This window comes from Herpailurus yagouaroundi, unplaced genomic scaffold (assembly GCF_014898765.1).
Source record: "Herpailurus yagouaroundi ecotype Mexico unplaced genomic scaffold, PumYag 419, whole genome shotgun sequence".
Classification (NCBI taxonomy): domain Eukaryota; kingdom Metazoa; phylum Chordata; class Mammalia; order Carnivora; family Felidae; genus Herpailurus; species Herpailurus yagouaroundi.
Window position 1 is genome coordinate 1 of NW_024412636.1, and position 22622 is coordinate 22622.

At 45.6% G+C, this 22622-nt stretch overlaps 1 long non-coding RNA gene across 2 annotated transcripts; it reads left to right on the forward strand.

The window, feature by feature from the left end:
* The first annotated feature begins 5392 nt into the window (after positions 1-5392).
* LOC121022532 (uncharacterized) lies at positions 5393-22601 on the forward strand. 2 transcript variants are annotated; one of them, XR_005786987.1, is made up of 3 exons: positions 5393-5501; positions 13981-14117; positions 21785-22601. It is a non-coding gene; the product is annotated as an uncharacterized LOC121022532 (long non-coding RNA). The 2 variants fall into 2 exon arrangements; XR_005786986.1 differs by having other exon boundaries at positions 22137-22601.
* Positions 22602-22622: the final 21 nt, after the last annotated feature.

The following is a 22622-nucleotide window of genomic DNA, read 5'->3' on the forward strand; positions in this document are numbered from 1 at the left end:
TCTAGGATTTTCATAACGAGAGAAGAAAAGTCAATGCCTGGCTTCAAAGCTTCAAAGGACAGGCTGCCTCTCTTGTTAGGGGCTAATGCAGCTGGTGACTTTAAGTCGAAGCCAGTGCTCACTTACCATGCAGAAAATCCCGGGGCCCTTGACAATTACGCTTTATCTGCCCTGCCAATGCTCTCTACGTGCAACAACAAGGCGTGAATGACAGCACATCCGTGTACAGCATGGATTGCTGAATATTTTAAGCCCACTGTTGAGACCTACTGCTCAGAAAAAAAGATTACTTTCTAAATATTACTGTTCACTAATGATGTATCTGGTCACCCCAGAGCTATGAAGGAGATGTTCAAGATTCGTGTTTTCATGTCTGCTAACACAACATCCATTCTGCAGCACGGGGATCAAGGAGTGATTTCAACTTTTAAGTCTTATTATTTAAGAAATGCATTGTGTAGAGCTATAGCTGCCATAGATACTGATTCCTCTGATGGATCTGGGCAAATTCCATTGAAAACTTTCTGGAAAGGATTCACCATTCTAGATGCCATTAAGAGTATTCGTGATTCATGGGAAGCGGTCAAAACATCAATATGAACAGAAATTTGGAAGAAGTTGAGTCCAACCCTCATGGAGGACTTTGAGGGGGTTCAAGGCTTCAGTGGAGGAAGTCACCACAGATGTGGTACAAACAGTAAGAGAACCAGAATTAGAAGTGGAGCCTGAAGATATGACTGAGTGACTGCAATCTCATGATCAAACTTTAACAGACGAGGAGTTGCTTCTTATAGATGACAAAGAAAGTGGTTGCTTGAAATGAATCTATTCCTAGTGGAGATGCTGTGACGACTGTTGAAATGACAACAAAGGATTTGGAATATGACAACGACTTAATTGACAAAGCAGCAGCAGGGTTTGAGAGTTTGGACTCCAATTTTGAAAGAAGTTCTGCTGTGGGTAAAACGCTATCAAACAGCATCACATGCTAGAGAGAAATGGCTCATGAAAGGAGAGTCAATCAACGCAGCAGACTCCATTGTTGTCTTATTTTAAGAATTTGCCACGGCCACCCAGCCCTGGGCAACCTGGCTACCCTGGTCAGACAGCAGCCATCCACATTGAGTCAAGATTCTACACCAACAATAAGGTGATGACTCCCTGAAAGCTTAGGTGATGGTTAACACCTTTAGCAATAAAGTATTTTTTTACATTAGGTATGTACATTGTTTTTTTTTTTCTTAATTTTTATTTATTTCAAGTAGGCTTCATGCCCAACACAGGGTTTTGAGCTCACGACCCTGAGATCAAGAGTTACATGCTCTACCAGCTCAGCCAGGCACCCCCCATACATTGGTTTTTTTTAGACATAATGCACATTTAATAGACTGAAGTGTAGTGTAAACATAACTTTTACATTCGTCGGGAAACAAAAAATTCATTTGACTGACTGGATTATGCTATTTGCTTTATTGTGGTGGTCTGGAACCAACCCTGCAATAGCTCCAAGGAACGCCTGTGTCTTGTCAGTTTTCAGCCAGGACAAACAGTAATATTTCTGGCAGTATTAAACAAATTCCTTCCTTGGATGTGAGAGGGGTCCCCAAGAGGGTGCAAAGGATATTACCTTCCCAAGATCCGGAGTCACTCCCAAAGGTAGCCAAAAGAAAGGACTGACAACCTGTATGCTCCAGGCAGGCAGAGAGCCAAGCCAAGTTCTTAGGACACAAAACTAGGCAAGAAAGAAGGCAATAGCTATTTCTGGGAGTGAAAGGATTGAAAACCAACAGGTCTGGGTTTGCAAAGGAAGGGACAAGGCGAAATTTTATTTCCCGCCATGTAGGAGACGTGATTTCTTTGGATGGGGATCTAGAATTTATCTGCAAAGGACATTGATAGGAAAGCCTGATGCTGGGGCAGAGCCTGATTGTAGAGCTCAGCAAACCAAGCCCTATTCCCTGTCCAAGGTGCTTCTACTAACTTCATTTCCTGACTGTTAGCACTTAAATGAGTAACCTATATACCACGGGCCTGAAGATCAGGCCGGAGAGCTCTCTGTAAATCTTGTAGGGAAAAGGAAGTCAAAATACACAGACAGGGCTAGATTTTAAGAAGGAGAATTCGGGGCACCTGGGTGGCTCAGTCAGTTAAGGATCTGACTTTGGCTCAGGTCATGATCTTACAGTTTTGGGGGTTCAAGACCCACACAAGGCTCTGTGCTGACAGCTCAGAGACTGGAACCTGCTTTTGGATTCTGTGTTTCCACCTCTCTGTGTTCATGCTCTCTCTCTCTCAAAAATAAATAAACATTTTAAAAAATGAGAGGAATTCACATTGGATTTAATTTTTAAGTCTAATTTGTGTTCCTTCATCTTGTTAAGGGAGTCCCTAAGGCTAGCCATTATAACTTGTTGTGTCCTCTTTTTAATTTGGTCTTTGTATGGGTACCAATAAGATACTTGTTTAGGATAACAGCTCTCTAAAACACTTTTTTTTTCTTTTAAATATAGCCAGTTCAAAGGCTCCATCGACGAATAGCTCCAACCAATAAGTCTTTTTCTTTTTAATTTTTTTAATGTTTATTTATTTTTGAGAGACAGAGCGTGAGCGGGGGAGGGGCAGAGAGAGAGAGAGAGAGAGAGAGAGAGAGAGAGAAACAGAATCTGAAGCACTCTCCAGGCTCTGAGCTGTCAGCACAGAGCCTGACGTGGGGCTCAAACTCACAAGCCATGAGATCATGACCTGAGCAGACGCTTAATCGACTGAGCCACCCAAGTGCCCCCCAATAAGTCTTTGTATGACTTAACCATGAACTCAAGAGGTATTTCCAAAGGAGAGTATAAAAACTGCAGCCCTAACAAGGTCCAAAAATATTCACTCCCAAAGTTAGCCTGAAAATGATCCAGCCGCAGATGGGGGTACGCTCACAATTCTATCCGGCAAAACTAGTGACAACAGAGATTGAGAAAACAAAGGCTCCTTATGGACCAGGACCCCTTATGTCAAATTCCCCTGAAAACTGGCACAGTTGGACAAAGAGAATTCTGCTTACGAGATCCACAGGCTATGGCTATCCACCAGATGCAAACCAGTACATGCATCCTCCAGAGTATTCTCGCTATTGATAAAGCCAAGTTCTCAAGACATAGAACAGGAGAAAAGGGAAACCTCATCCAGTTTTTCTTATATGCACGTTAACAGCTTTAGCTAAGCCTTGGGTCTCTCGGAGCTAAATTAATATGTAAGACGGATGTGCCTCAGGGTTGGGGACTGTGTGGTGGTTTACAGTGTGCCTCATTACGCAAAAATTTTCTTAAGGCTGGCAGGTGACCTACGGTCAGCCAAACCTGTTCTGTAACCAGTGTATCGTAACACATGAGTCTTTGAATTACGTGATGATCATTCTAACAGGGTTTAAGTGCTAGACCCGTGCCCACCAGTTTTGTGGCTTTGGCTTCCAAGATGTCCCTTAGCAACAGTCTTTATCTCATGTGAACAATTACCCACAGCAACGTTTGTCGAAGTGAACACGGGTCTGTTGAGAGCCATGGGCTCACCATTCTGGGAGGCCAGGTCAGACAGCAGGCTTACAGGCCCACGCCTGCATTCGTCCCTGTGGCTTTCTTCCTCCCGACAAATGACACAACAGAGACAAAGGAAAACAGTGACCATCTCTGGGAGGAAAAGGATCAACAAAAAAATCAAGAGTATGCCTATCAAATCTTCACCGGAGTCCCTAAATCCAAGGACCTAGCTGCACACAGATTTTCTCCTGCTTATCTAAATTTAGAAAAGGAGAAAGGGGGAGAGAAGAGTCACCACTGTCTCTTCCACGAGTCTCTGTAGGCAGAGATCTGGGAGACTGAAGTGGTAAGAATTCTTACTGCCTGCTAGTGCTTGTCAGAGGTCCCAGGCCCTCTATGTTGCAGCAGCCTCAAAGCAAGCAGTTTCCAGCTGGTGGTTCATCCTGCTGGGGAGGTGCTGACTGCTGGGGAGGAACAATCTTTCTTGGTAAATTGATATAAGACAGATTAACAGGAGAAAAACAAATTTAGGGGCACCTGGGTGGCTCAGTCACTTAAGTGTCAGACTTCGGCTCAGGTCACGATCTCGCAGTCCATGAGTTCAAGCCCTGCGTCAGGCTCTGTGCTGACAGCTCAGAGCCTGGAGCCTGCTTCCGATTCTGTGTGTGTCTCTCTCTCTGCCCCTGCCCCACTTGTGTGTGCGCACTCTCCCTCAAAAATAAAATAAACATTAAAAAAAAAAAAAATAAAAACAAATTTAATTGCATATATGTGGGGACCCCACAAAGACAATGAGATTCCAAAGATGAGTCAGTCAGTTGAGGCTTATATGCCCTCCGAAGCTAGGGAATGGGATGGGGGCCTGGTGCTTCAAAGGGACAGAGGGTCGTTCACAGGACAACAGGAAGAGTGGATGTTTGGTAATTAGGTGTTTGCCCTGCTCTACAGATAGATTTTTCAGATAAACAGCCACTTTTGGTAACAGCTCTCTTTCTGGGCCGGGACCCAATTCTAAATTCCTTTAGGTAGTTAAGGAAGAATTAAAAAAAAAAAAAAAAAAAAAAAGTTTTTCTTGAATCTGCTGGTCTTGATTGCCTTCAGCTCAAAATAATCCTTGTGCCAAAGTGACTGACATATTTTGGGGTCATGTATTTTGCTCCCTCTCATACGATTCCATTCGTATGAGGTTCCTGGAATAGTCAAATTCATAGAGTCAGAGTAGAATGGTAGTTACCAAGGGCTGGGGAGGGGAGAATGGGGAGTTATTTTTTAATGGCTACGGGGTTTAAAAAAATTTTTTTTTCAACGTTTATTTATTTTTGAGACAGAGAGAGACAGAGCATGAACGGGGGAGGGGCAGAGAGAGAGGGAGACACAGAATCGGAAACAGGCTCCAGGCTCTGAGCCATCAGCCCAGAGCCCGACGCGGGGCTCGAACTCAACGGACCGCGAGATCGTGACCTGGCTGAAGTCGGACGCTTAACCGACTGCGCCACCCAGGCGCCCCTGGCTACGGGGTTTTAATATGGAATGGTGAAAAAGCTCCGTGGATGGTGATAGTTGCCAAACAGTGTGAATGTACTTAATGCCACTGAATTAAACACTCAGAAAAGGTCAAGATGGCCAACTTCATGTGGCATGTACCCCACTACGATAGAAGTTTTAATTAAAAAATTTAAATCTACAGACTTGAATTACTATATGGTCATTGGAAAAAAACGGAAGACCGTTAAGAGGCCGTTAAGTGGAAGTAGTTGACTTTTGTTTCCTTTTTTTAAAGATTTTATTTTCTTTTACTTTATTTTTTAAGTACACTCCATGCCCAAACTGGGGCTTGAGCTCATGACCCCGAGATCAAGAGTGGCCTGCTCCCTGGACTCTACCAGCCAGGCACCCCTAAAAATAATTGAAGACAAGAAAAATCAAAGGTTGCCCAAGAAAGGAAATGTAACCATAGTATGCTGCTTGGTTGTGGAGGTAATAGTGCTTATTTATATAGTTTTAATCCTATGAGCAATATTGACTTTTCAACTTTAGTTTTTAATTTTTATTTAATGTCTCATTTATTTTTCAGAGAGAAAGAGAGCAAGGGGGGGGGGCGGACAGAGAGAGAAAGGGACGGAGGATCCGAAGCGAGCTCTGCGTGTTGACAGCAGAGAGCCTGATGTGGGGCTTGAACTCCAAACCTGTGAGATCATGGCTGGAACCAAAGTCAGACGCTTAACTGACTGAGCCAGCCAGGCGCCCTTGAAAGTAGTTCAATAAGTTCAGTACAAGAAAAATCAAAGGCTGTCCAAGAAAGGAAATATAACCATAGTGTACTGCTTGGTAATAATGTTTATATAGTTCTAACCCTGTGAGCAATATTGACTTTTCAACTTTAAAAGTCAACCTATAGACGCAGCAAGGAAGAGAATTTTGGTTACAGAACGAAACATAAGCACTCTCTGGTTTGATAGTGTAAAATTAAAATCAGAGATCACAGGAGTAGGCAGGTGGGAGAAAGAGGCCGAGGGAAGGGTAGATGGCAGAATAACCATATCTGACAGACTTGGAACTTAGATTCCAAGTCTATAGTTCATAGAACTAAACGATCTCACGGTTTGTGGGTTCGAGCTCCTCATCAGGCTCTGCGCTGGTGGTGCAGAGCCTGCTTGGAATTCTCTCTCTCCCCACCCCTTCCCCACTTGCGCTCTCTCTCTCTCTCTCTCTCTGTCTCTCTCTTTCTCCCTCTAAACAAATACATACATACGTACATACATGCCCAAACCTGAGGCCTAGAAGATGTTAGGGCAATGGTTCTCAATCTAGGACATAAAACAGAAGTTGTTTGTATTGTAGCAAGAGCAGTGGGCTGCAGGGATGCCCAAAAAGACCTTCTCCTTCCCTCCTGGTTGGCCCTGGTCTGTAGCATACGACAGCGTCGAAACCTCTAGCCCAAGAAGCACGCCGATGGGCAATGGACCCCTGGAAAGGCTGGCTTGGGTCTCACTCCCTCGTCCATATGCTGCCCTGAGTGAGTCCTGGGGCCCCATTGGCTTTGGACAAGGAGCTCTCAGCCTGTGCTCAAGCAGCATCCCAACCCCTTATGCCATCTCCACTGCACTTTCTCTTTTATTTTCCTGGAATATAGACCGTAGCCCACAGACGGGGGCAAGGAGAAGGAACAGAGACCCAGACGGGCCCCTCCCTCCTCTCTGGTCTTGAGCCTTCCAGTCGGCACACTGGAGGGTGCAGTAGATCTCCTGGAGGGAGGGAGAGAGAGAGAGAGAGAGAGAGAGAGAGCACGCAAGTGGGGAAGGGGTGGAGAGAGAGAGAATTCCAAGCAGGCTCTGCACCACCAGCACAGTGCATTCTCTGCAACAGATCAGCCCCATCAGAGGGGAACTGGGAGCTGATGGATGACCACAGCCACCAGGAGGAAGTGGCCTGGAAGAGTTTTCACTTCTCCAAAGTTATCCCTGCTGGTGGCTCTCACAGTCTGTATGTGACAAAGTGGGGGTGGGAGTGGAGTGGCCAGGAGCGAATCTCAACTTTGTCACTGACCACTGCCACCACGTCACCCTGACAGGTCATTTCTATTTTCTGACCCTCAGTGTCCATTCTCAAGTGGGGGAAAAAAAATAAGCAACTGTTACAGTTGTCAGGAGGACTAACTACGATCCTGCAGTGGGTTTTCCAAATCCTAGGAATTGCTATGCCACCTGTGTGGTTTGCCATGCTCTATTATTACTTACCTAATAATTCCCCCTACGTGGTTTGCCATTTAAACATGTCCCGAAGAGGGGCACCTGGGCGGCTTAGTCAGTTAAGCATCCGACTTTTAATTTTGGCTCAGGTCATGATCTCATGGTTCGTGGGTTCGAGCCCCGTGTCGGACTCCAAGCTGCTTGGGATCCTATCTCTCCCTCTCTCTCTGCCCTTACTCATGTTCTCTCATGAGTTCTCTCATGAACTCATGTTCTCTCTCTCTCTCTCTCTCTCTCAAAATAAATAAATAAACTTTAAAAAATTAAAGTGTTCATGTGAGAATTTAAATAAAAACTTGAAACAAATAATAATAAAAAACAAAATGTTCATGTGTGTACCACATGAATGGTGGGGTGACAGATGCAGAGAGATCACTCCTTCCTCTTTGCTTATGCACCACCACCTGTCCCCACCCCTGCCTCCGCAGGCTCTGATTTAACATCCATGGCTTTGTTTGTACGGAAATGAAAGAGGCTCCAAATCTCTGTAACGGTAGGTATTTTAACACAATCAGTATGTCCTTGCAGAGACTCAAGTGGCCTGAGTCACGGCCAGGTCTCACCTGCCTTTGTTTACACAGCTAAGCAAGGTCAGGGCCAATTCCTTTTAACTCCTGCCATATAAAAAAGAAAAAGACTGAAGCAGGGTAGCAAAATTTCTGTACAGCATAAAGGTTTTAAGTTTAGACTAGAAGAGACACTCGCTGTATAAAAGAATTCATGATCTAGGAGGTCCTGTGTGATTTTTTTTTAAATTTTTTTTTTCAACGTTTATTTATTTTTGGGACAGAGAGAGACAGAGCATGAACGGGGGAGGGGCAGAGAGAGAGGGAGACACAGAATCGGAAACAGGCTCCAGGCTCCGAGCCATCAGCCCAGAGCCTGACGCGGGGCTCGAACTCACGGACCGCAAGATCGTGACCTGGCTGAAGTCGGACGCTTAACCGACTGCGCCACCCAGGCGCCCCGGTCCTGTGTGATTTTTACTCTATCTCGGGTGGTTTTTTTTAACAAGATAACATGTTCCAGGTTTAAAGGAGTTCTAACAGGATACAAAATGGTCATTCCATAGAGATGTCCATCACCGCAAAACATTGGAAATAACCTAATAATAAATCGGCGTGGAAGGGATTAAAGAAACAATGATTCATTCATTCAAAGGAAAATTGCAGCCATTAAAATAATGACAATTACGTGTCCACATATAATGAGCTTTGAAGTTACGCTGAATCAAGAAAGATGATAAAATAGTCCTCAAATTGGGAATCTATGTTGAAAAAGCATGTACACAAAAAGAACAAAAAGCCATGAACACTTACAGTGTGGTAGGCCTTCTGCTGAGTCTTGAGGATACACAAACGAATGAAATGTGGTCCTAATACGGCTTTCTGCTATGTACCCGCACCCACCGATGTGCAGTTAAATATTTAGCAGCCAGCTACCGGTTGGGGGTAGAGAGAAACATTTTGTACTTTTGCCAGTTTCTGTGATGTAAGCGTTTCTGCCATGGCCCATTTCAAGCTACCAATGGACTTTCATTGACCAGGGATTTGGGAAGAGAGGTATACAAGTGGGTCTTGCGAGTCAGTGCCCCCTGGCTCCAGCACATTCCTGGAGATTTCCACCATCTAATGTCTAACAGTTGGGAGGCGGTTCTTCAAGCAACAATAATTTATTCATAGAGTGGAATGCAATTCAGTCATGAGAACATCATACTTCAGAATAGTCATTTGAAAAAGTTCAGAGTTCACTTTCAAGTTAAAAAAAAAAAGGAGGTGTGAGTGAGATCAGTGAAAATGGCAATGTAAGGACTCAAAAAATTGTTTCCTCCCTAAAATCAACCAGAAAACTGAAAAAGTGATCAAAATCAACTTTTTGAGGCCTGTGGAAATTAGCCAAAGGCTTGAAACAACCTGAAGAACACTTAATCAAGAGTAAATACGAGTGTCAGTACAAACAGTGTTTTATGACATTTGCACTTGCCTTAGACCCATCCCTTGTTGTCCAGGTCCACAGTAACCTTCAAAAATAACAACCTGCAGGCCTGGTCTGGTGTGGCAGCTACCAGAGGAAGAAGAATGGAGCTAGAACTCTTTAAAGATGCCTTCCTGAGGGGCGCCTGGGTGGCTCAGTCGGTTGAGCGTCCAACTTTGGCTCAGGTCATGATCTCGCGGCTTGTTGAGTTCAAGCCCCACTTTGGGCTCTGTGCTGACAACTCAGAGCCTGGAGCCTATTTTGGATTCGGTGTCTCCCTTTTTCTCTGCCCTTCTCCCATTCATGCTCTCTCTCTCTCTCTCTCTCTCTCTCTCTCTCTCTCTCTTTCTCTTTCTCTCATCAATAAACATTTAAAAACATTTTTTAATTGTTTAAAAGAAAATGTTCTGGAATAAGTGGTAGTGTTTCCACAACCTTGTGGCTATGTCAGAAATCACTGAATTGTACACTCTAAAATTGGTGAAAGGTCAATTTTGTGGTATATGAATTATATCTCAAGTAAACAAAACACCAGCAGGTTACAGAATAATGTTTTGTATAAGCTTTTGTATAAGCAGTAAGTAGGCAGCCCCTTACATGGCCCCCAGGGATTCTCATCTGGCCTTTTGGTATAGGCCAGATTTAGTGACTGGCTCCTAACAACACAGCTGAAGTGGTGGAACGTTGCTTTGGATACTACTTTGTAAAAAGATTGTGCCTTCCATACTGGAGACTCTCCATCTCTCTGCTTCTCCCTTCTCTCCTCGTTCCGGAGAAGCCAGCTGCCATATCATGAGCAGCTCTATGGAGATCCCATGTGGTGAGGAACTAATGTCCGCACACAACAGGGCAGACCGGAGGCCTGCCAACAGCCAGCAAGTCAGCTTCAAAGTGGATCCTTCTAAGGGGCGCCTGGGTGGCTCAGTCGGTTGAGCATCTGACTTCGGCTCAGGTCCTGATCTCTCAGTCCATGAGTTCGAGCCCTGCGTCGGGCTCTGTGCTGACAGCTCAGAGCCTGGAGCCTGCTTCTGATTCTGTGTGTGTCTCTCTCTCTGCCCCTCCCCTGCTCGTGCTCTCTCTCTCTCTCTCTCTGTCAAAAGTAAAAATGAACATTAAAAAAAAATTAACAAAGTGGATCCTCCCAGCCCCGGTCGAGCCTTGAGATGAGGATAGTTTCAACCACCCCCTTGATTGCAGCCTTTTGAGAGAATCTGAGCCAGATGCACCCAACTAAGTTGCTCCTGAATTCTTGACCACAGAGACTGTGAGATAATAAAGTGTTGATTTTTAGCTGCTGGGTTTTGGGGTAGTTTTGATATTTTCTAAAGTTAACGAATACAGTATGTTATGTTGTTACGTCAAACATGCACAAAAAACCAGTAATGATGTATGCCACGTATTATTTTGCTGGTTATCTCTAGGTAGTGTGATTGTTGATGCCCTGTTTTCCTATTCACGGATTCCTGATCTTTCTAAACTGTTCAATAATGAATATATTGTTTACATAATGAGGGAGAATAGGAAAGTGATAGCTACTTTTTTTTTCATCATTTATTTATTTTTGAGAGAATAGGGGGAAAAGCAGAAAGAGGGAGACAGAATCCGAAGCAGACTCCGCACTGTCAGTCCAAAGCCCGATGCGGGGCTCAAACTCATGAACCGTGAGATCATGACCTGAGCCAAAGTCAGACACTTAACCGACTGAGCCACCCCGGAGCCCCAGTGACAGCTACTTTTAGTATGCTTAGGGACTATTTGGTAACATGTACAATGGATTTGATACAATATTAGGTAAAATAAGCAATATAAAAATCGTATCTGTAATATATCACTATTATTACATAAAAATTCCTTCTGTATTTGGATAAGGTCTGGAAAGGAAAGCTCAAAACAGTTAATTCTGCTGGCTCAGTCAGGAGATCATGCAACTCTTGATCTCAGGAGTTGTGAGTTCCAGCCCCATGCTGGGGTTGGAGCTTACTAAAACAAACAAACAAACAAAAAACCACCACCAACAACAGTTAATTCTTCAGAATCTCCCTTTGAATTTCAAATTCATTGTTATCATGGTGTTTAATTATTGAGTTCCACTTGGCTAGAACGTTGAGAATGAAGAAAGATCACCTTGGCAGACCTTGGAGAAAGGCAGAGTGGAGGCTAGACCCTGGGAGGAGAGTGGAATGGTAGGTCTGTATGGGGTGTAGAGCTCAGAGGTTGGAGTAGAAAGAAGGATGAACCCAAGAGAGGATTAGGAGGCCATATGGGTAGACCCTGGTGCCTGGTTAATAAGGAGGCAGAGAGAGATGACCAGAATAACTATCCCACACTTGACATAGTCTCTAAAGACCCCCGAGAAGGGAAATTGATCTACTCTCTCACAGTGTCAATGTTACTAAGAGGTTATTTGAAAGCTGTACATAATTGTTTGTGTTCTATTCACCTTGCTTTCCCCCAAGAATGGATTAGAGACCTGGCCCTTTCAGGGTGTTCACCAATGGACACAATGGGTAAACGGTGTGATAGTGGTCGTTAGTATTCAAATTCTCCTCCTTTCAGGAACTTAGTAAGATCTTGCTTCCCTGCCTAATTGAAGCTAGTTAGGGCATGACAGGCTTTGTCTCAGAAAACAGAAATGGAGGCAACAGGTTTCACATGTGAGTGGGGGCCAGGGCATAATTTCCATAGCCACACCCCCATGACACAGCACGTGCTATGCCAGTAAGGGGAGGCCTGCTCCATCAGCCCAGGTTTCTAAATGAGGACAAGTTGGGGCAAGACATACCATTAAAAAACACACAGAATCTACGGTGGTGGATACACAAATCTAGACAGGAGATCAAATTACATAGAATTTAGTACACACACACACACACATACACAAAAATGAGTACAAAAGTGAGGAACGTTGAGTAAGATTGATGTCAGTAGGGGCGCCTGGGTGGCTCAGTCGGTGAAGCATCCGACCTCAGCTCAGGTCATCATCTCGTGGTTTGTGAGTTTGAGCCCCGCGTCGGGCTCTGTGCTGACGGCTCAGAGCCTGGAGCCTGCTTCGGATTCTGTGTCTCCCTCTCTCTCTGCCCGTCCCCTGCTCATGCTCTGTGTCTCTCTGTCTCTCATAATAAGTGTTAAAAAAAAAAAAAAAAGAAAGATTGATGTCAGTATCCTCACAGTGAGGCACTATATAACTCTGCAAAATGTCACCACTGGGGGAAACAGAAAAGTATACGAACCATCCCCGTATTATTTCTCACAACTGCGTGTGAATCTACAGTTGGCAACAGATGATAAAATTATTCTTTTTTCAGTATTTTCTGATCTTTCTGATTACCCAAAGTAGAAATTAAAAATATGACAGCAATGTACCTTGTACACTTCTCTGACACCTGCAAGTACCCCTTTTGAACAAAGAAAGAGCGAGATTCATTCTTAAAATCTTCACCAGACAATATCTATAATTCAATAATGCTTAAGTATGCTTATTTTGGCAGTTATTTTTATATGTTAAGAGAGACTCATTATCCCCTTATAATGGTGATACAAAGTTTTCCTTTAAAAAAATAAATTAAAAGACAATTTAAATCAACTCCCTTTCTGTAAAAAGCAGTATTGGGGTGCCTGCGTGGCTAAGTCAGTTAAGCATCCGACTCTTTTTTTTTTTTAAGTTTATTTATTTTGAGAGAGACGGAGACAGAACAATATGGGGAGGGGCAGAGAGAGAGAGAGAGGGAGGGAGAGAATCCCAAGCAGGCTCCGTGCCGTCAGCACGGAGCCCCGGTTGGGGCTCCAGCTCATGAACCTCGAGATCATGACCTGAGCCGAGACCAAGAGTCGGACGCTTAACCGACTAAGCCACCCAGGTGCCCCTGACATGAAATGTTTTTTGAAGTGTAACATGTACAGAAGCAAGTATTTGAGTCCTAACTTTGTAACTCGGCAAAATTCTCCTCAAATGGATCTACGAATGCCATGCAATTCCAGTCAACATTTATGGCAGAATTTTTTGTGTGGAAATTGACAAGTTGATTCTAAAATGTATATGGAGATCCAAGGGGCCAGCAAGAGCCAAGACAATTCAGAAGAGGAAGAACAAGGGTGGTGGACTTACGCTACCAGATACCAGATACTTACTCACGTAAGTATAATAATTAATACAATGTAGTATTGGCATGAAGATAGGCAAACAGCTCAGTGGCACGGGACAGAGTCTAGAAATAGACCCATAAATATGCAGTCATCTGATTTATGAGAAAGGTGATACTCCAGAGCAGTGGGGAGAAGATGGTCTTTTTAGGAGATGATACAGGGCCATGGCTGCTTCTCTGGCTATGCTCACTGATCCTTGACCTCTTCCGTGGGACCTGCATTTCTAACAGGGCACGTGTGAGTTATGCACAGAACCCTGTGGGGTCTTCCCATAGATCAAAATCATAATGAGTGAGATCTGACTCAGCTCTGCTGAGGATAAACCCCCCATCCGCTTAAGGATCCCCCCTTCCCTCATCAGCCCTTCTGGGTGAGAAGGCAAAACAGGGATGTGGTCTCCAGCCTCCACTTTGGGCCCAATGATCTTTACCTCCTGGTGTTCATTTCCTGCTGTAGTTTCCTCTTACACAGAATCAGAGCTGAACTGTATGGTGAGTCAAATTCTGTACAGGTGACAGTGTATGACTTCTGAGGCTTGGTAGTATCAGACATTACAGCTTCTATCTTGGTCCTTTGGGTTGTTTTCTCAGGGGGGAGTCAGCTTCCGTGTCATAAGGACAAACAGTCCCTTGGAGTGGCCCATATGGAAAGAAACCAATTTGTCAGCACCAGTTTGCCGGCCTTGTGTGTGCGTGAGCCACCTTGGAAGTAGATTCTCCAGCCCCAGGTAAGTCTTTCAGATGATGGTAGCTTCTAGCTGAGGTCCCAGACATTATGGACTAGAGATAGGTCATGTGTAGTGTGCTCCATCTGAACTCCTGGTCCACGGAAATCATGACATGATAAATGACTATTGGTTCATGGCTCTAAGTTTTAGGGTATTTTGTTTTGCAGCAATAGGTAGCTGACACAGTGGCTCAAGCCCGATGCCCTTCTGGCTCAAACCCTTGATGCTGGGAAACTCCTGCCCATTAGCCTCACCCCAGAGGGTTTGTTGGCAGCTCCCCTGCAGCCTCCTCTTGTCCTCATGTCCCTGTCCTTTCTCTGTGCAGGGAGGCAGAGGGCAGGATCAACACACCTGCTGCCTAAGTGGAGGTTCCACTGGGAAACCAGATGCACCTCAATCTTGCTCGTAGCCCCCCACCCCAGCTTTAAGAGTAAGTCTCATAGAATCCCCTCACCTTGGCGATGGTGGGGAAGGGAAAAAAAAAAAAAAACCAGGAGTCCCCAGTGGACCCTGAGCCTACATGGATTCCCTGTCTCACCTCTTCCCATACTTTTGCTCATAGAGGGGCGGGGGAGGAGGGTGACTGTGGTAGGGCCAGTCCTGCCACTTCTCTGTATACTCCCAGGGCAGTGCCTGTTCTTGCCCCAGTCTTAGTAGACATCCTTAATCATCCTTAAATGCGAGGTCCTCAACACTGTCCTCAACCTTGCATCTACTTCAATTGTCAATACCAGGAAAACAGGAAAAGGCCCCTGGCAACATCTAGGTCAAAGGTGTTCACATCCTATTATGACCTACCCTTTCTTCTTAGGTTTCCTTGCAGCTCTGGCTTTCTTTCCTCTAACGCTGTTTCCTAGGAACACTGAACCATCATCAATTTCTGGAGTAAGTTATGACAGGGGGCGCCTGGGTGGCTCAGCCAGTTAAGCGTCTGAGTTCGGCTCGGGTCATGATCTCACGGCTCATGAGTTCGAGCCCTGCGTTGGGCTTTGTGCTGACAGCTCGGAGCCCGGAACTTGCTTTGGATTCTGTGTCTCCCTCTCTCTCTGCCCCTCCTCTGCTCAACTCTGTCTCTCTCTCAAAAATAAACAAACATTTAAAAAGTTAAACAAAATAAGTTATGACATGCTCTCTCTTTTCTCCAAACCTTTGCACATAGTCATTCCTCTGTTGGCAGTAACCTCCTTCTTCCTTTGCCCAGCAGATTCTTTCTTACCCTTCATGAGTCACCTCATCACTACCTTCTCTGGGAAGCCCGCCCATGACTCCTCTGTCTCTCAGGCTACATCAGGTGCCTCTCCTGGGCCACCCCCACCCCTTTGTTTCCTGCATGTAGCACGTATCATGCTGTATATGTGTCAGAGGCAGAAAGCTGTCCACCAAAGTTTCTTCTCCCACTTCCATGGCAAACAGCTGTTGCCAGAAGGCAGCTGCCTAACCCTGTCCTTCATTTCCCACCTCCTCTTGCAACTAGAGATGATATGGAGAAAATGATACCATGCAACAAGGCCATAGGATAAAGAATTACTGAGAAGTGCATTAGACAGGGTGATCCGGGGGGGGTTCACCTATAGTGTCATTTAAGACTCAAATGGTAGGAAGGATCCAGCTGTGTAAAGATCTTCAGAATGGAGGAGAGGGGAAATAGTTGAGACAGAGGACCTAAGAAGGCAATGGTGGTAACAACTCTGATGTGTTTGAGAACAGGAAGAAGACCAGTGTGGCAGGAGTGGACTGATCAAGGGAGAAAGGGAGACTAGCTGGGGGCACGGTCCTTCGCCAACCCCACTTCCCTACCGTATTTTTCTCCATCACATATCGCCCTCTAGCATGCTACATATTTCACTTATTATGGTTTATTTTCACTTATGGTTTATTTTCTGTGTCTGCCTCGTGTAAGTTCCACGAGGGCAAGGGTTTTGTCTGATTTGTTCACTGCTCTCTTTCCGGGGCTTAGAATAATGCCTGCCACACAGTAAGTGCTCAAACTAGGTTTGTTGCATGAATAAACGCATGAAAGATAGACAAAGGCCAAATGATGTAGGGCCTTGAAGACCATGGTATAGGGGCATCCCGGGCAAAGGGGACCAGAGGCACACACAGGGATGGGCATGTGTTGCTAAAGGCAGGACAAAGCACCCATAGCATTGTCGGGATGATGGCTTCAGAGGCTAGAGGGGGGCTTCGATCCACACTCTAGAAAGAATGCCTGGGTGGCAGCAGGACTCCCTGGTCCACGTGGTGCTTATTAATCTGAAGTGCAAAGTCTGGAACAAATACAGTGGTCCACCTTGGCAGTGGTCCCCAGGGCAGACATCACCCATATGAGAGAACACAGAAGGATCCCACGGCCACTGAATGGTTAGCAGCCCTTTCTCCTCGGCTCATTAACTCAGTGTGGCAGGAGCCAGCTCTGGGACTCAACCTCCTGTCTTCTGGGGTGACTGCAGTGACCTACTACTGGCTGTGGGGTTGCCACTTTGCCCTTCATAAGGTCTTTGGACCTTCTCATCCATCCTAAGCTATCAATGGGGTGGAAACTCCTATCCTCATTCCACAGAAGAGGAAACAGGCCGAGTTTTCATCAGGACTCTTGGATGTAAGTGACATAAATCTAACTTGAACTGCCTTATGTGCAAGGCTTGGCTCCTAGCACATAGAACCTGAGAGCAAGCCTGACATGCTACTGCTTTATTGTTGAGTTCATTACCTGGGCAGCAAGAGTGAAAGAAAAAGCAAAGTGAGGAAAGGACAGGGGAGAAGGGAAAACAAACAGAAGGTAATGTGTTATCATACTGGTCACAGCCTCAGCAGGCACAGCTGGTTGCTGGGTCTCATACAGGCTGCCAGATCAATATAGGACGCCCAGGTAAATTTGAATTCCAGATGAATACGAATAATGTTTTAGGCCAAATTAAAAAAAAAATTTTTTTTTTAACATTTATTTATTTTTGAGAGACAGAGAGAGAGAGACAGAGCACGAGCTGGGGAGGGGCAGAGAGGAAGAGGGAGACCCAGAATCCGAAGCAGGCTCCAGACTCGGAGCTGTCAGCACAGAGCCCGACATGGGGCTTGAGCCCATGAACTACGAGATCTTGACCTGAGCTGAACTTGGACGCTTAACCAACTGAGCCACCCAGGCGGCCCTAAGCCAAGTCTTTTTATTTGCTAATTCTGACAACTTTAGTCCCATGAGATATCTCTAGACAGGCATTTGGAACCATCCACTGGGGAAAGATAAAAGCAAGCCTCTACCTCTCAGTCCCCAAATCCTGACTCCCGTTGATCAGAGTTTATCCAGGGGGATGTTCACCCCCCCTTCATTTCTGAGCTGTATTTCCTGCCTCTTCTGAGCAGTCCGTAGAAGAGTCACCAAAGCCTGTGTAAGTCCACTTGGGCGGGACTTGGGACCTGAAGCCGCTGCAGCTCCTGCTTGAGGCTGGCCCCTGGGAATGGCTGTGACTTTCCCTTAAACAAGTGGTGAAGGCTGGAGGGTGGAGTGGAGATGGGGTTGGGGAAATGGGGGAGGGAGGAGGCAGGTGGATTCAGGCATCACTGGATACAAGTGCCCAGATTTTAACCCTAAGACATGTCCCTCACCATCTCTTTGTTTTCCTCTGTTTTTATTTTTTACGTAAAACCCAGCGTGGGGCTTGAACACATGACCCTGAGATTGAGAGTTGCATGCTCTACCACCTGAGCCAGTCAGGCACCCCTGTTTTCTTCTGTTATTTAGTAAGTAAAGACTCCCAGGTGGTCTGCCCTCAAGGTGACAAGAAATCCCCCAGCAATTCTAGACATGTCTTACTCTTTATCCACAGGGAAAACGTCTTCTCTCTTCCAAAAATCTGCCTTCCTCCACCCCAAAAAAGAACTGGACTTGAGCGGTTTTTAAAAAAATTTTTTAACGTTCATTCCGTTTTTTTGGTTTTTTTTTAATTTTTTTTAACGTTTATTTATTTTGAGACAGAGAGAGACAGAGCATGAACGGGGGAGGGGCAGAGAGAGAGGGAGACACAGAACCGGAAGAAGGCTCCAGGCTCTGAGCCATCAGCCCAGACCCGACGCGGGGCTCGAACTCACGGAACGTGAGATCGTGACCTGAGCTGAAGTCGGTCACTTAACCGACCGAGCCACCCAGGCGCTCCAAACGTTCATTCCGTTTTGAGAGACAGAGAGAGACAGAGAGAAAGCCAGGGAGGAGCAGAGAGACAGGGAGACAGAGAACCTGAAGCAGGTTCCAGGCTCTCAACACAGAGCCCTACGTGGGGCTCGAACTCACAAACTGTGAGATCATGACCTGAGCCAAAGTCAGCCACTTAACCAACTGCAACACCCAGGAACCCCTGGACTTGAGAGTTATTAGCCTTGATTTCCCTGGAGCTGGTCGAGTGCCCATTCCTAACAGGGTTACTGTGGGCAGAGGGCTACAGTGCAGCCTTGTGAGCAGGAAAGCTCTGGAAAGCAGTCTGTGGCTAGTGTTATGGGAAGAGGAAGAAGACCTTGTGTAATGTGAGGTTGTCTTTTTGTAGGTACACCCCTGACCACATACACACACACAACACTGGGACCTCTTGGAGCACCGCGACCGTGGCTGGTACATCTCTCTGTTCCTAGGGTCGTCCTGCAAGCTGAGGACTGATTTGTTTTGGATGAACAAATGAATTGATCTTTGTTTCCTTCACTACATTTAGCAGGAAGATGCCTGAAGCCACCACCCCAGATTTATCTCACCCAGCAACTGATATATAACTTCATTCATTCTCCTACATGTGATAGAGTACTTGATAAATCACTTTCACATCTGATTCCCACAATAACTCAGAGTTGGTGTTATCAATTCCATGTATTTATTTATTTTTAATGTTTATTTTATTTTTGAGAGAGAGAGAGAGAGAGAGATTGAGTGGAGGAGGGGCAGAGAGAGAGGGGGACACAGAATCCGAAGCAGGCTCCAGGCTCTGAGTTGTCAGCACAGAGCCCAACGCGGAGCTCAAACTCCTGGACCGTGAGATCATGACCTGGGCTGAAGTTAGCACTTAGCCAACTGACCCACTCAGGCGCCCCACTACCATTTTTGAATGAGGAAATTGAGGCCCACATTGCTCAAGTGAGTTTCTCAAAGGCACAGGGGCTTAGACTGGGGAAGTACCAAAAAGGGAAGATTAGAGCAGGCATGGAGGAACAGCCAGCAAGTGACTCCTGGGTTAGTAGGAACTGCCAAGGAAGGAACCCTTGAGCAAAACTTGGCTGTTTCTTTTTTTTTTAATTTGTTTCATTTCTATTTATTTTATAGAGAGAGAGAGAGCACGCAAGCAGGGGAAAGGGGCAGAGGGAGAGAGAGAGAGCGAGAGTGAGAGCGAGAGCGAGAGAGAGAGGGAATCTCAAGCAGGCTCAGAGCAGAGCCCGTCATGGGGCTCAATCCCACAACCCTGGGATCATGACCTAAGCAGAAATTGAGAGTCAGATGCTCAACCGACTGAGCCACCCAAGCGCCCCTGAAACTTGCCATGTTTAAATAGCCAACTCCATGGGGTGCCTGGGTGGGTCAGTCGGTTGAGCATCCGACTTGACTTCGGCTCAGGTCATGATCTCGCAATCTGTGAGTTCGAGCTCCGCATCGGGCTCTGTGCTGACAGCTGGGAGAGCCTGGAGCCTGCTTCTGATTCTGTGTCTCCCTCTCTCTTTGCCCCTCCCCTGCTCATGCATTGTCTCTCTCTGTCTCAAAATAAATAAATGTAAAAAAAAAAAGAAAGGAGTTGGATCCTTAACTGACTGAGACACCCAGGTGCCCCCATCCCCACCCAAATTCAAAAGGAAGGGAAGTAGACTCCACATCTCGAAGTAGGAGCAAAGAATTTACCACTGCCTTTAATCTACAACAGACCACCTTCTAGACACAAATTATTTCTATTACTTCCATGTGCAAAAGATATTTACTTCCTCCCAAGGACCCTTGAAGTCTCATCCCAAAATATCATTGGCTCATAATGCATCCTATCATATAAATCAGGTCCAGGTACAGATCAGGTACAGATGATTCCTCAAGAACAGCTTCTTGAGTACTATTCCTCTTGATCTGAAGACGTGCAAGCTACGGACGGGTTTTCTGCTTTCCAGATACCCAGCAAGTAGAGTTGACCAGGCTTGAGCTCACCAGATCTCAAGCAGACACTTCTGTTCCAACAAAGGGGGAAAACGGGAGTGACGTGGCTACCCTGGGTCATAGCAATTCTGAAATCCAGTTAGGTATGCGCTGCCAGCTCTTAGATTCTGGTCCAATACTGCTGCTTCCTGGGACCGATTCTCTGCAGCTCTTGACTCTACCGTCTGGTGAGTTTCTTCGGAGTCATCCCTTCTTTTCCACAAGAAATAGCCCGTGTTTACATCTGAATAGCCTCCTCAGTCAGCTTCTTAGAAGGCAGGGGCTCACAGGTTTCTCCTTTTGTGCTCTGCCTTTCCCTGTGTTCTGTAATTGCTTATCTTCAAACCTGGCACTTTGTAAGGCTGCAGGATGGGGCGCAGTTTCCATAATTCTTGGCCTTTGAGACTATTTCCAACTTCTATTCCCGTGAATACTCTGCGAAAGGTACTCCTTGAGCACCGACTGTGCCCTAGCACTATTCTAGGGATCAGGGACATAGCTATGAATGAAACGGACAAAAATGCCTGCTCTTATGGAGATGCCATTCTAGTGGAGAGATGGGCAATAAGCAAGTAAGCAATATAAACAAACAAACAAACAAAGCGAGCAGGGAAATAGCAAGTGGTATTTTGTGTCGGTAGGAAGGAGAACTTCCATTTTAAATAGGAAAGGCCATTCTCACTGAGGAGATGACATTGAAGTCAAGACCTGAGAAAAGTGAGAGTGGCCGTACAGGTATCTGAGGGAAGAGTCTTTCAGACAGAACGAAATACAACGGCAAAGACCTGAGTTAGATGTGTGCCTTCTCTTTTCTTAAACTAATATAGTTTGAGCAGACCTATCTGAGGTGGGTCTACCCACCTACCCTGATGTGGTAGGACCTTTTGCTTGTACAGCTTTTAGTTTTAGTCTGATTTATGGGAAGAGTTTGACCAGGAGAATGACATGGTTTGACATTTTGATAGAATTACTCTGGCTGCTGTGTTAAGAATTGACAAGGAGTGAGGTGGGAGCAGGAAAGCACGATTTTTTACTGCAATCCAGGGGAGAAGTGATGGAGGTTCAGAACAGGTGGTAATGGCAGAGATAGTAAGTGGTCATGCTCTGAATATCTTTTGAAGGCTGTGAACGAGGGGTACAAGAGAGAGGGGAGTTTAATTCATTTTCCAGGACTGCTGTACACAAATCACCACCAGCTTGGTGGCTTAAAACAACAGAAATATATTCTCTCAAATACATCTTAAATAGAAAATTCAAAATCAAAGCCTCCACCCCCCACCCTACCCCTCCACCTTTTTTGTCTCTTTCAGCTTCTGGTGGCTGTCAGCATTCGTTGGCTTGTGGCTACTCACTCCAATCTCTGACCCCATCTTCATATGGACTTCTTTTCTCTGTGTGTTTGTACCCCGTGTGTATCTTCTAAGGACACTTGTCATTGGATGTAGGACCCACCTGGGTAATCCAGGATGCTTTCATCTCAAGATCTTTAATTACATCTGCAAATACCCTTTTTCCAAATCAGGTCACATCCACAGGTTCCACGGTATAGGCTTACCTTTTGGCCGGTGACTATTCAGTCCACTACAGCAGACAAGAATGATTCCAACATTTTTTGGACCGAGCAACTGAAAGAATGAAGCTTTCATGAACCAAGACAGGAAAGGACTATGAGAAGAGCATGTTGTCGAAGATGTTGATCTGAGTTCTGAGTTGATCTTAATGTGCTCAGATGGGGCAGGTGCTTGGTAGGGTGTCCCACCCTCCTAAGCTCAGAGAGTCTTGAGCTGTTGTCACCAGCTGGGCCCCAAAGCCTGACCTTTACTGCCTACCTGTTTATTGTACTCACTGACCTTTCTCTCACCTTTTTCCTTAAGCTCTTCTTTCCAGCCTATCTCTTAACTCAGGCAAAAGACCTGAGGGACATAACATCCCAGATGGAAACAGAAATACCTCTCAAGCAATAACAACTGCCTAGACCACCCAGACCAGTTTGAACTTAAGCCCCCACTCATGCCTGTGCAGATGGACCATGGAGAGATCCATGGAGTGACTGACAGTTACAATTACCTCATTATAATAGTAAAATCTCTGCCCAAGGAGGAGCATAAGCCTCATATACATAACATACGATGTATGTATAGGCATGTTTCCTTAAGGTGCCTGCGCCTCCTTTTGCCCCCCTCTACATAGGATGACAAGGCTTCCATCTAAATATTCATCCTAACCCTAAGTAAAAGGAACCTATTCACCCTCGCTCAGGAAGTCATGACTTCGGAAGTTGTTCCTCAGCAATCTCCTTATTTGCTGCAAATAAAAGTTTACTTTGTGTGACAGCTCCACCTGGCATGTCTGTGACTCAC